This window comes from Hyperoodon ampullatus, assembly GCF_949752795.1.
Source record: "Hyperoodon ampullatus genome assembly, chromosome: X".
Lineage (NCBI taxonomy): Eukaryota > Metazoa > Chordata > Mammalia > Artiodactyla > Ziphiidae > Hyperoodon > Hyperoodon ampullatus.
Genome location: NC_136913.1, coordinates 76,803,996 through 76,817,427, shown reverse-complemented (window position 1 = coordinate 76,817,427; position 13,432 = coordinate 76,803,996). Strand labels below are relative to the sequence as shown.

The 13,432-nt window shown below is 34.6% G+C and overlaps 1 pseudogene across 1 annotated transcript in view; it reads left to right on the top strand.

Annotated features, from left to right (window-relative positions):
• Nucleotides 1–11,594, top strand: part of LOC307069738 (survival motor neuron protein-like) — a 70,276-nt pseudogene extending 58,682 nt beyond the window's left edge. Inside the window, exon 2 of the transcript in view lies at nucleotides 11,522–11,594. The product of the transcript in view is annotated as a survival motor neuron protein-like (transcript). The remainder of the gene's footprint in view (nucleotides 1–11,521) is intronic.
• Nucleotides 11,595–13,432: the final 1,838 nt, after the last annotated feature.

The window sequence follows — 13,432 nt, the reverse complement described above, 5'->3', positions numbered from 1 at the left end:
TTTGGGCCCCCTAGAATACTTACCTTTAAATAACTTCATTTTGACAGGGTTGTTACCAATACCACTGTTGAGGAGGAAGAAAATTTCCTCCACCTTTCTAGGTTCTTCTGGCTGGTCTAGGAAATAAATTGGTATGAGACAGATTAACAGGAGAAAATAAAATTTTAAAACATTTATGTATGGGAGAACCCCAGGAAAACTGAATAACTCACAAAAAGGCGTAAGTCCTACATTAAATACCATTTTCAGCTAAAATCAAAAGAGGATATTGGGGGTAGTGATTTGGGACTTCAAAGGGAGGAAGGCAATTCACATGAAGACTGAAAAGCAAGTGTTTGGTAAACATTTTTGGGAGCCATGCAGAGGCAATGGTATAAAGAAAGGGATTAAAAAAAAAGAAAAGACTTTGCAAGGCTCTTTGCTGTCTACACATCTAGTTCATATTATAGTTATCTATGGTGATAGCTCCCTTTCTGGAACAGATCCTCTATCTACATTTTTTTTTAAGCAATTAGGGGAAAGTCAAAATTTCTTTCTGAGTCTTCTGGGCCTTGATTGTTTTCAGCTAAAAATAATCCACATTCCAAAGAGACATTTCGGGGTGGCAAATTTTGTTCTTCTATAATACAAATAAAAAGTTATAAAATTGGAATATATGCCTTTTATAATTCCTGTTCTATGTTCTTCTACTATTCTGATACCCCTCACAGGGTTAGTAAGTAACACACATACACTTATGCACACACAATACCATCAATAGTTTATGAGGCTCAGTTATGTTGAAATAGCAAATCTTTACATATTGTATATTTTTTTCTTTCAGATATTAATCCTCTTTGTGGATTTAGTTAATAAGATAAGCAGGAGAATTTCACATTTGTGGTATAAGCATATCTGTAGTCATATGATCCAGGGCAACCAGGGAGTGTTGCCCATAGGCACAAGAAGATAATTAGGAATCTTTTCTCTGTGTTCAATTGAAAGTCTCCAAAGTAGTTTCAAAACTTTTTTTTTTTTTTTTTTGTGGTACATGGGCCTCTCACCATTGTGGCCTCTTCCGTTGTGGAACACAGGCTCAGGATGCACGCAGGCTCAGCGGCCATGGCTCACGGGCCCAGCCGCTCCGCGGCATGTGGGATCTTCCCGCACTGGGGCACGAACCCGTTTCCCCTGCATTGGCAGGCGGACTCTCAACCACTGCACCACCAGGGAAGCCCCAAAACCTATTTTAAAATGACATCTAGCAGATAAATATTGTCAACTGACATATTGAATTTTGAACATTTTGCATAACATAAAACAAATTATCTGAGGTATTGAGGGAGAAGTAACTGGTGCCTGTTCTGTGTAAGAGAATGAATACTTACCTTATCAATAAATTGGTGTCTTTAACACCTAGTTACACTATATTACAATATGTGTAGGTATGTATTTTTATTTCTCCTCTCTGTTTGGAGCAATTTATTATTTTTTTTTCTTTAGCTACAAAATGTATGAAGATAACAGAGATTTCTTAAGGATGAGGTGGAAAACTTGGTAATTAAAACACAAAAAATAAAGTTCCAACACAGCAAAAAAAAAAAAAAAATCTGCCCTTTCAAAATTTGAGAATATTTAAATATTTTTAAAATTATTACCATGTAATATGTGTTTACATTTGTTGTAAAATATAGGGCATGAAATTAAGAAAACAGAGGTTACTCATAATCCCATAATCCCACTAGGTTGATATATCCACTGACAAGATTTTATACTGATATATATATATATCACATACACACACTTCTATTGTTTTAATTAAATATATACACATTTAAAAGTTCTTGATAAATGTTGAGCATATATTCTCTAAAATACTTTAATTTAGCTGTAAACCTATAAGCAATATATGTGTTTCTATCTTCCCGTTCACTTAATCTGAACAATTTTTACACATTTACAATTTTGATGGCTAGAAAAATATCTTTTTAAAAAAATTTTTGCCTTTCTTCCATCAGTAGTACTTGAACACACACTGAATACTGTCAAGACTTAGTCTTAGCATCCTACATTTAAAGAAGAAAACGCATAGAGTGAAAAACTGCTAGGTACCAGAAAAAATAGATCCAATTCATGTACTCTCTCACTCATAATTAGCCATTAGTTGCATTTCATACCAGTTTTCTCAACAATAACACCAGACTAATAACCCCTGTTCTGCCTGTGTACTGAATTGGTGTGAGGATCAAATGAATACAAAGTGATCAATGTGAAGCACCTTGTCAGTGCACCACACAAATGTTGCTACAATATCTATTCTCATCAATTCTTATTTTCCTCTTAGCATGGGAAGAGACTAAGCCATACTTCTGATGGAAAGGTGCTGTTCCCAAGAACCTGGAAGATGGTAATGTTAGTCAACTTTCCTAAAGCCACCTATCAAAACGCTGACAGGGCTGGGCTTGACATTTAATATTTTCAAATCCATTCTTTTCCTCAGCTCTGTAGACCATTATCCACGTGTCTCTTCTCCAAAAATGAACAATAAAAGTAATGCTAACAGCAGACTATAAAATACAGAAACGAATTCCATAATAATTCATATCAATTTTACCAATTGAACAGCAATAAAATAAGTGGTTATGGGTGAGGAAAATTCATACACCTGTACACACACACACACATACGCACATGCGATCATGCAACTTTTATGATAGTGAACATTATAACCATAGAAAATATATGGTTTTCCTAGAGCTAATTGTTCTTTGTTGAAATTTTTTTAAATGTAAAAGACAACAGCTAAAAATTTAAGTGAAACATCACTTTATTATGGAAGATAAAACTACAGATGCAGGCAAATTATAGTAAAACTTAGTGAGATCATGGATATGTGTACATTTATACCCACATATATATCATAGAGTTAACTATAAATCCCTATTTTGGACATTAGGATATCTGATGAATAAATTTATCAGAGAAGAAGTTTTGGTAGAAAGCTCATACTCATTAGCACCTAATTAGTACCCAATAATTATATCAATTATGAGATGAAAGCCAAATCAACTTTGTGCATTTTGAGATATTCTCATACCAGCTTCCTCAGTAGGCCTTTGTAAATGAAGATTGATAGGAAATATTAATTAAGAGCACACCCAAAATAACCTTAGTTAGAGTAGAATATTTTCCACTTCATACCAGAGATTCAGCTCCCTGAGAAGTGATTTTATTACATACACACTATGTACTACAAGGATACTAAGATGTTAAATGGCCTGCATTTTACAAGACTTTTTCATTTTCAAATGTTAAGAAAACCAACAATAAAATAGTGTCACTGTCAGTTTTTTAAATCAGAGGAACATGACTCTTTTTCATGGGCTGGACCTTGAAGCAAGGGAAATTTTATGCAGTCTCAAAGCCATAGAGAAATATATCTTCCATGAAAGGCAGTGTAGTGTATAAGAGTATGAAACTTGGTTCTCTGGGTTTGAATCCTGATTCTGCCACCTATTGGATGTGCCTTAATTTTCTTACCTATAAAATGAGAATAATAATAAAAATAATTAAAAGATAATAAAAGGGTACTGTTAGGATTAAATAAATTAATATATGCATAGCATTTATAATGCCTATAATGCTCAATAAGCATTTGATATTTATTATTACATGGTACATACAAAAAACTGTGGGCCAATAATAATAGGGGAATCATGTCTTCTTTCTTCAATGTGTACAATATTCCTATGACAGGCACTATATATTTGGTGGTCACAATCCCAGTTGTAATACCTCAACATAATTTATCTGCCCTTCATAAAATAGTTCTTCTTTGCAAGTATTTTTGGATGTTGGAAAATACATGAATTCTGGCATCAGAATACTATTCCCACCACTTATTAATTTTACGATTTTTGGCAATGACACTCCCCCGAAGGTGTTATTTGTTAAAGGAGTTAATGTATGTGAAATCCCCTGATACAGACTAGTTGCTTTAACAAAATTAATTATTTCCCCCCCTCTGGTAATATTGATTCTTACCAGCCTAAAATAGTGTCAAAATTCTTCTTGGTAGTTGAGGTTGACCTTTCCTTTTTTTTTTCAGAGATAATGTGATCATATTGTCATTGCTTTGCAGGAAACAATTAGTAGTGTGTTCATATACACATTATTCAAGTCATATGACAAAATGAAGCAAGTATATTTTTCTTTTCCTTGTTTTCCTGAGGAAAATGAATTATGTGGTAGATTTATTGAAATATTGGTCCCAATTTCCCCCTTCACAGTATTCATGTCCTTTGCCAAGCAACACTGTACTACCCTTTCACTGTGATTCTGCAAATTACCATATGACATGCCAATAAGATGTTGGCTTATAAGATGGAACCAGATATTTGAAAAACATTGCATAACTGGGCTAGCTTGCTTTTTCTCCTCTATGATTACCATGAGAGCATGTCCAGTCTAAATTGATGGAAGATTGGAGCGACATAACACAAATGTTAGTCATCACAATCTTTTCATCTGAGGCCATCCTTGATCAATCAACATCTAGCTGATGCACAGACATGTGAACAAGCTCAGCCAAGGTCAACAGAGATTTAGAGATGACCCACAGCTGACTTCAGGCCTAAGAGCAAACACTGCCAATATTAGCCAAACTCAGCTCCATCCAGCTAAAACCCACAATCTCATGAACTGAATAAATGTTTTCAGTCTTATGCAACTGATATTTTGTGGTTATTTATTATGCAAAAATATTGAGGTAATAGATAATTGATAGGAACTTGAGGAGATAATATAACTTGCTTAAGAACACACAGTTGGTAAGCTGAAATTTGAACCCAGGTCTGTCTGGCCCCAAATCTCATACACTATAACAAATGAAACATATTATAGTATGACTTTTAAGGACACGGTTGTTTGGAATTATACCCGCTATGATTCTCTGTTACTTCTTAGTCATAAGAAAAATTATAATTCTCTTTGCTAAAATACATGAAGATATTATTTGTTCCCTTCTATATATAATATTGATAAACAGCAGGATTGTTTAATGTGTTATAGAATAAATACCTAAGGAAACTTTTTAATTTGATCTGGAAAACTGAACTCACCATTAAGATGAACTTAATAAAGGCCAGAGGGTAACTCCTTTAAAGGTTATCAAAGTTATAAAAAATATTTTGCATATATAGTAGGAATAGTCCATTGAGAATAATGAAATTTCAGTACACAGAATACATGCAAAAGATAATTTAACAATAGTTCTATCTGATGAAAATGAGCTTATTTTCCTTTGTTGACCTGAAACAGATAAACTACTAGATATTTCACCTGCAAAGATGGGTTTATTTAGGATGAGGAAAGAATTGCAATTTGGGATCTGTAAGAATGACAAGCCACGTGCAAGTCCCCACATGCCAAGGGCAGCATAATGTTTTTTATAGAGAGGAAAAGGAAGCTGAGAGGGCTATGTTAAAAAAAAAATCCATGGTTTTTTATCAGCTAAGTCTTCCCCCTGAAAGAAGAGGAGACTATTCTTCCTGTTGGGTTCTGCTATCATTGCAGAGCATGAGAGCTCCCCCTTCTGGTCTCCCAGCTTCATTTAATTGAGGTTTGTTTAATTTTTTACACCTTCATAGTTCAGATACTCTGTAACTCATGAACTTGATTCTTTAAAAAGATATGAGTTACTTGAACTGTGGAAGAAAATCACAGCCAGTATATTTCATTCAACAAATTTTTGTGAAATATATACTAGGTGTCAAGCATTGTATGTGGCACTGGGTTTATTACAAAATTGATATTCTGGACAAAATTAGCCAAGAAAAATTGCATTTTCTGAGATGACTTAGTGAAAGGATGAAATGAAATTATTATTAATTTTTACATTGAATATGTAATTTGCTTTACATTTATGATTAACTTCCATATGCATTATTCCAATTGACTTTTACAAGTCTAGAAAAGGGAATATTGTTTTATTTTTTATCTTACCTTCAAAAAAATTCAGGCTTAGCATTATGATGTGGTTTTCTAAAGGTCTTACAAGAAATATATGCAATAGATTAGCTTGAAACCAGTCCTTTGATTCTACCCCACCCTGGGTGATTGATTGACTTTAACGCACCATACTTTCTATTACCATATTTTCTGGAATCTACCTTTAATAGTTAATTTTATGTCAACTTCACTGGGACACAGGGTGCCTGGATCGTTGGCCAAACAGTATTCTGGATGCATCTGTGATGGTGTTTTTGGTGAGATTAACATTTGAATCAGTGGAGTGCAGAAAGCATAAAGCAAATAAGCCTCTCTAATGTGGGTGGACCTTATCCAACAAGTTCAAGGCTTGGATTTAAAAAAAAAGGCTGACCTTCCATGAGTAAGAAAGAATTTCTTCCTGCTTGACTGCCTTGAGCTGGGATTTTGATTTTTTTTCCTGCCATTGGACTCAAACTGAGACATCTGCTCTTACTAGGTCTTGAGCCTGCAGACTTTCTGATTAGAAATGTATCATTGACTCTCCGGAGTCTTCAGCTTGCTGACTTGGGACTTGTCAGCTTCCATAATTATGCATGGCAAGTCCTTATAGTAAATCTCTCTCTCTCTCTCTCTCTCTCTCTCTCTCTCTCTCTCTCTCTCTCTCTCTCTCTCTATATATATATATATATATATATATATATATATATATATATACTTTTTTAAATACATCTTAATGCATTTAATAAATACACTTTGTATATGTATATAATCTTCTTTCCTATCAGTTCCACTTCTCTGGAGAATTTTAACTAATATACACTGCCATTGATCCACAATGTATATTTATTTTATGTGTCAATAAAAAAAATAGTCCTCAAGAATAGTCATGTGCCACACATGAATTAGTCATAGCAGTCATTTCATTGATTGGAGTTTAATTCAAATCTTCCAATGACTTGAAAATTTCTCCTGATGTAACTTACATTGCTTGGTATATAATAGACAGTACTTCCTTTAGAGCCTGACAAGCAAGGTGTGAGCTTGCAGTCCTATAACTCATTGGTCCCAGGTTTTGTAGTATATTCCTTAAAAAAATTAGGTCTTTATAGTGCCTAAGGTGAGCCTGGACAAAGTTGTCTTATGAGTGGAATACCTGAGCTCAGATGGGGACTATTTGGGTCTTGATCCCTGTTTCTAATTTTGATTGACTCATCAGACCTATACTTTAATCATTGGATTAATGAGATGCCCCTAAGAGCACGAAGACTGTCTACAGAGTAGTTCCAGGGTCATGTGGACAGGCCTAAGTTCCAAAAAATGCATCTGGCTTGCAAGTGAATTATCTTTTGTTGGCTGGAGTAGTGTTTCTTTTATTGGATTGCATGAGATTGACATGTCATTGCATTTGTGGTCATTATTAATGTGGTTAAGTATCAACATTTGAGTGAATCATTGGAATTAAACATTCATATGTAGCACAATGGATGGAATAAGGAAATAAAGAACCTTAACTAAAGTGGTATTGAGGAACTACAGATTAGTAATAACTCTGAGTTTAGGTGATTTTAGATCCAACACAGACTAAAATTCAGGGCTCTAGGCTACTGAATATCTACCACTGACCCTTGGGCTTGAGATGCATGTGTGACCCCATGCATTAGCTCTCACTCCTCTATATTCCTATCATGAGGGTCAGTGTATATTACTTGAAGTCAGTGGGGGTGAAGGAGTCACCCCTGTTGCTGACACCTATGGCAGTAGCCTAATCTTTTCCAGAAGCATTGCACAACACCTCAAGCACTCCTCCAAGTTAAACTGTGCTTATCTTATATGAAAGCTGTCAAAATATTTTCTTCTTTGGCCCTCTCAATTAACGTCCTCTCTTGCCTTGATGTAGTGAGGCTGTGCTTTCCCAGATCAGTAGTAATCTGCACTAGATGAAAGATGAACATTCCTTGTATAAATGGGATTGCCTTTCTCACTCCACTCATGAACCTGTTATCTATCCCCTCCCCTGCTGATGGTGTGTGGATGACAGGGGTTCAATCACCTTTGAAAGGAATCACATTCTAGGAATGTAATGATTGCAGCCTAATAAAATGAAGAGAAAACATGGTTGGAATATGCATTCTTTGATAGTTTTGCTAAAAAATTCCAGATGATATATCAACATGACTAGAAAATAAATTGGTTGGAGTCCCAGAAGGAGAAGAGAGAGAGAAAGGACATGAGAAAATATTTGAAGAGATTATAGCTGAAAATTCCTGTAACATGGGAAAGGAAACAGTTATCATAACCCAGGAAGCACAGAAAGTACCAGGGAGGATAAACCCAAGGAGGAACATGCCAAGACACATAGTAATCAAATTGACAGAAATTAAAGACAAAGAAAAAATATTAAAAGAAACAAGGGAAATACAAGAAATAACATACAAGAAAACTCCCATAAAGTTATCAGCTGATTTCTCAGCAGGAACTCTGCAGGCCAGAACGGAGTGGCACAACATATTTAAATTGATGAAAGGGAAGAACCTACAACCAAGAATACTCTACCGAGCAAGGCTCTCTTTCAGATTTGGTGGAGAAATCAAAAGCTTTACAGACAAGCAAAAGTTAAGAGAATTCACCAGCAACAGACCAGATTTGCAACAAATGCTAAAGGGACTTCCATAGCAGAAAACAAAAGGTTACAACTAGAAACAGGAAAATTACAAATGAAAAAGCTCAACACTAAAGGCAAATATACAGAAAAGATAGAAAATCATCCACACACAAATATGCTATCAAAACCAGCAATTGTGAGAAGAAGAGAACAAAAATGCAGGATATTGGAAATGCATTTGAAATTATAAGACCAGCAACTTGAAACAATGTTTTTATATAGAGACTGTTTTATCAAAACCTCATGGTAACCACAAACCAAAAATCTACAGTAGATACACACATAAAAGCGAAAAAGATATCCAAACACAGTGCTGAATTTAGTCATCAATTCACAAGAGAAGAGAACAAAATAGGAAAGGAAGAGAGAAGATCTACAAAAACAAATTGAAAACGATGAACAAAATGATGATAGGAACATACATATCGATAATTACCTTAAAGAAATGGATTAAATGCTCCAATCAAAAGACATAGATTGGCTGAATGTATACAAAAACAAGACCTATATATATGTTGTCTACAAGAGACCCAAGTCAGATCTGGGGACACATACAGACTGAAAGTGAGGAGATGGAACAAAGTATTCCATGCAAATGGAGATCAAAAGAAAGCTGGAGTAACAATACTCATATCAGACAAAATAGACTTTAAAATAAAGACTACTACAAGAGACAAAGAAGGACACTACATAATGATCAAGGGATCAATCCAAGAAGATATAACAGTTGTAAATATATATGCATCTAACATAGGAGCACCTCAATATATAAGGCAAATACTAACAGCCATAAAGGAAGAAATCGACAGTAACACAATAATAGTGGGAGACTTTAACACTCTACTTTGTCAATGGACAGATCATCCAGACAGAAAATCAATAAGGAAACACAAGCCTTAAATGACACATTAGACCAGATGTGCTTAATTGATATTTATAGAGCATTCCATCTAAAAGCAGCAGAATACACATTCTCCTCAAGTGCACATGGAACATTCTCCAGGATTGACCACAAAGAGAGCCTTGGTACATTTAAGAAAATTGAAATTGTATCAAGCGTCTTTCCGATCACAGTGCAATGAGATTAGAAATCAACTACAAGCAAAAAACTGTAAAAAACAAAAAGATGTAGAGACTAAACAATATGCTAATAAACAACCAATGGATCACTGAAGAAATCAAAGAGGAAATCAGAAAATATTTAGAGACAAATAAAATTAAAACACAACAATCCAAAATGTATAGGACACAGCAAAAGCAGTTCTAAAAGGGAAGATTATAGTAACAATATCTTACCTCAGGAAACAAGAAAAATCCCAAATAAACAACCTAAACTTACACCAAAAGCAACTAGAGAAAGAAGAACAAACAAAACCTAAAGATAGCAGAAGGAAATAAATCATAAAAATCAGAGCAGAAGTAAATGAATTAGAAACAAAGAAAACAATAGAAAAAGATCAATGAAACTAAAAGCTGGTTTTTTGAAAAGATAAACAAAATTGATAAATCTTTAGCCAGATTCATCAAGATAAAAAGGATAATATAGAACTCTTAGAGGAAAACATAAGTAGAACACTCTGACACAATTGCAGCAAGACCTTTTTTGGCCCACCTCCTAGAGTAACAAGAATAAAAACAAAAATAAACAAATGAGATTTAATTAAACTTAAAAGCTTTTGCACCAAAAAGGAAACCATAAACAAAACGAAAAGACAACCCACAGAATGGGAAAAAAAAATATTTGCAAATGATGTAACTGAAAAAGGATTAGTCTCCAAAATTTACAAACAGCTCATGCAGCTCAATATCAAAAAAAACTAACAACACAATCAAAAAATGGTCAGAAGACCTAAAGAGACATTTCTCCAAAGAAGACATACAGATGACCAAGAGGCACATGAAAAGATGATCAAAATTGCTAATTATTAGAGAATTGCAAATCAAAATTACAATGAAATATGACCTCACACTAGTTAGAATAGCCATCATCAAAAAATCTGCAAACACTAAAAGCTGGAGAGGGTGTGGAGAAAAGGGAACCCTCCTACACTGTTGGTGGGAATGTAAACTGGTACAGCCACTATGGAGAACAGTATGGAGGTTCCTTAAAAACTAAAAATAGAGCTACCATATGATCCAGCAATCCCACTCTCAGGTATAAATGTGGAGAAAAACATGGTTCTAAAGGATACATGCACCCCAATGTTCATTTCAGCACTTACAATCACCAAGACATGGAAGCAACCTAAATATCCATCAACCAATTAATGGATAAAGAAGATGTGGAATATATATACAGTGGAATATTATTGAGCCATTTAAAAGGATGAAATAATGCCTTTTGCTGCAACATGGATGGACCTGGAGATTATCTTACTAAGTGAAGTAAGTCAGATGGAGAAAGACAAATATCATATGATATCACTTATATGTGGAATCTAAAAAAAAATGATACAAATGAATTTATTTACAAAACAGAAACAGACTCACAGACTTAAAGATTGAATTTATGGTTATGGGGTGAACGTGGGGGGAATAGACTGAGAGTTTGGGATTGACATGTACACACTGCTATATTTAAAATGAAATGCCTACAATATTTTTTAATTAAAAAATTAATTGTCATTCACATTTTCTTGAATAATCTACAAAAGACTGGCTTTTGTGATTATCACCAACTTAACACAGTAACAACCATTTAGAGAATCATTGAAATCCAGTATTCATAGGCAGCACAGTGAATGATGCAGTACCAAATGTAATGATATAAAGAGCATTAAATAAATGAGGTTAGAGATATCAGAGGCTGATAATTTGTATTATTTCAATACAAAGAGATTTTGAAGTGCTGTGGCATTGTAATAACAGCATTGCTACTTTTTCTTATAGTGGGACATATGAAATTAGGCAGGAACAGCATATTCAACAAGAAGAACATGAAGAGATGGTTCCTATATCTTAACAGAAATATATAGAGCCTGGACATTATAAAGAAACTTTACCAGCACTGATCGTCCAATGAACAATATGTAAGTACAGCATTTCTACTCATTATTCTAAATCTCCATTAGTAAATTATTGTATCTAACATGAGTCCATGAATTTTATAAGAAATATTTAATCAAATTATTTTTATAGACAAGACCTCCTCCCCACACAAAATTGTGCACTAACTCCCACACTTTAAGCATGGCTCTAATCATAAGTAATCATTTTGCATATATATCAGTATTAAAACAAGCTCCATCCTCATACACTTTGAGAATTTTTATATCTTGGTTTTTGCTTAGCAAGCAATTATGGAATTTCAGTCAGTTCACCAAAATTATTTTTGCTTAACAATTATAAAATTTACCAATATTCTCTTTCCAAGCATTTCAGTGTACACAACTTGTTCTTTCAAAGTTTTATCATATTGTAATTGTTCTAAAAATTGAAATGGCAGTTAAATTCAAAATATTACACCTACACCAGTGAAGAACATAATTCAGTGGAATAGGTAACAGTATGAACAGCTATGAACAAGTTTACACGTGCATAGTCATTGAAGACTGCTCTCTGGCTGACCAAAACATTACATGATGCAATCAGTTGCAAATTACACTCTAATTTCAGACACAAGAAAATATGGAGAAAAACGTGCCTCTTAAGATATTAAAAAAATACGGTATTTCTGGGCTTCCCTGGTAGTGCAGTGGTTGAGAGTCTGCCTGCCGATGCAGGGGACATGGTTTTGTGCCCCGGTCAGGGAAGATCCCACATGCCGCGGAGCGGCTGGGCCCGTGAGACATGGCCACTGAGCCTGTGCATCCAGAGCCTGTGCTCTGCAATAGGAGAGGCCACAATAGTGAGAGGCCCACGTATCACAAAAAAAAAAAAAATGGTATTTCTAAAATTTTATGTCAAAGGAAAAGAAGGTATATACATAGAATAGAGCCATTCATTTAAAATTCACATAGAAGTGTTCAAAATTGTTGTCTTTCGCTATTATACAATTTGCATTAAAAACATTTAGGTAGACTTCCAGTTTCTCGTCTGATATAAAAAGTTTTTGAGCCTTCACTCCCACCCCAACCACAAGGGGAAAAGTAGCTGAAAACAACTGAATATCAACATTTCTTCTTAGATCCATCAGAGAGTAGAGGTCACTGGACAAACCACTGACCCCAAAACTAAGGAGACATGAGAATACTGAGATTCATAGCTTCCAAAGAGCAAAAGCCACTTGTGATGCAACAATTCTTATGAAATCTTAAAGAATACTTGAAAATTGCTTGATATTTAGCAAGGATTAGATTGAGATATATAAACTCCTGGGAGCTCAGCTTTGGGAGGATGGGTCAAATATTCATGAGTTTTACATACAGTAGCTCTACTAGTTTCTTAATGTACAGGTCAGAGAAAAATTCATTTCTGCTTCTAACAGGAAAACAGGAAAAGGAGCCAGTTTGAAACACATGAAGAGTGCTCTGTTCTCCTTAACAAATGCCTGCTGTCAAAGGAAACTATTTTATCAGAGTCAAACTGTCCTGTGGGAATTGAAGTACCCAGTGCTACTATCTCTAGACTTCCTGTCTAACCTAAGGCAATTAAAAGCTGAGAAAACTTGTGAATGTCAAATCCCAGTGTTATATGCTCACTGAAAGAATGAGACCTACCTATGACATTATAGAATGCTTTCCTATCATGACATACATTAGCATCACATCTGTAAAGTTGCTGTATAATAACAGAAGTTCACAGCTAAGTGCAAGAATCAGACTATATTGAAGAGGCAGTGATTAAGAAAACCCAAAGAAA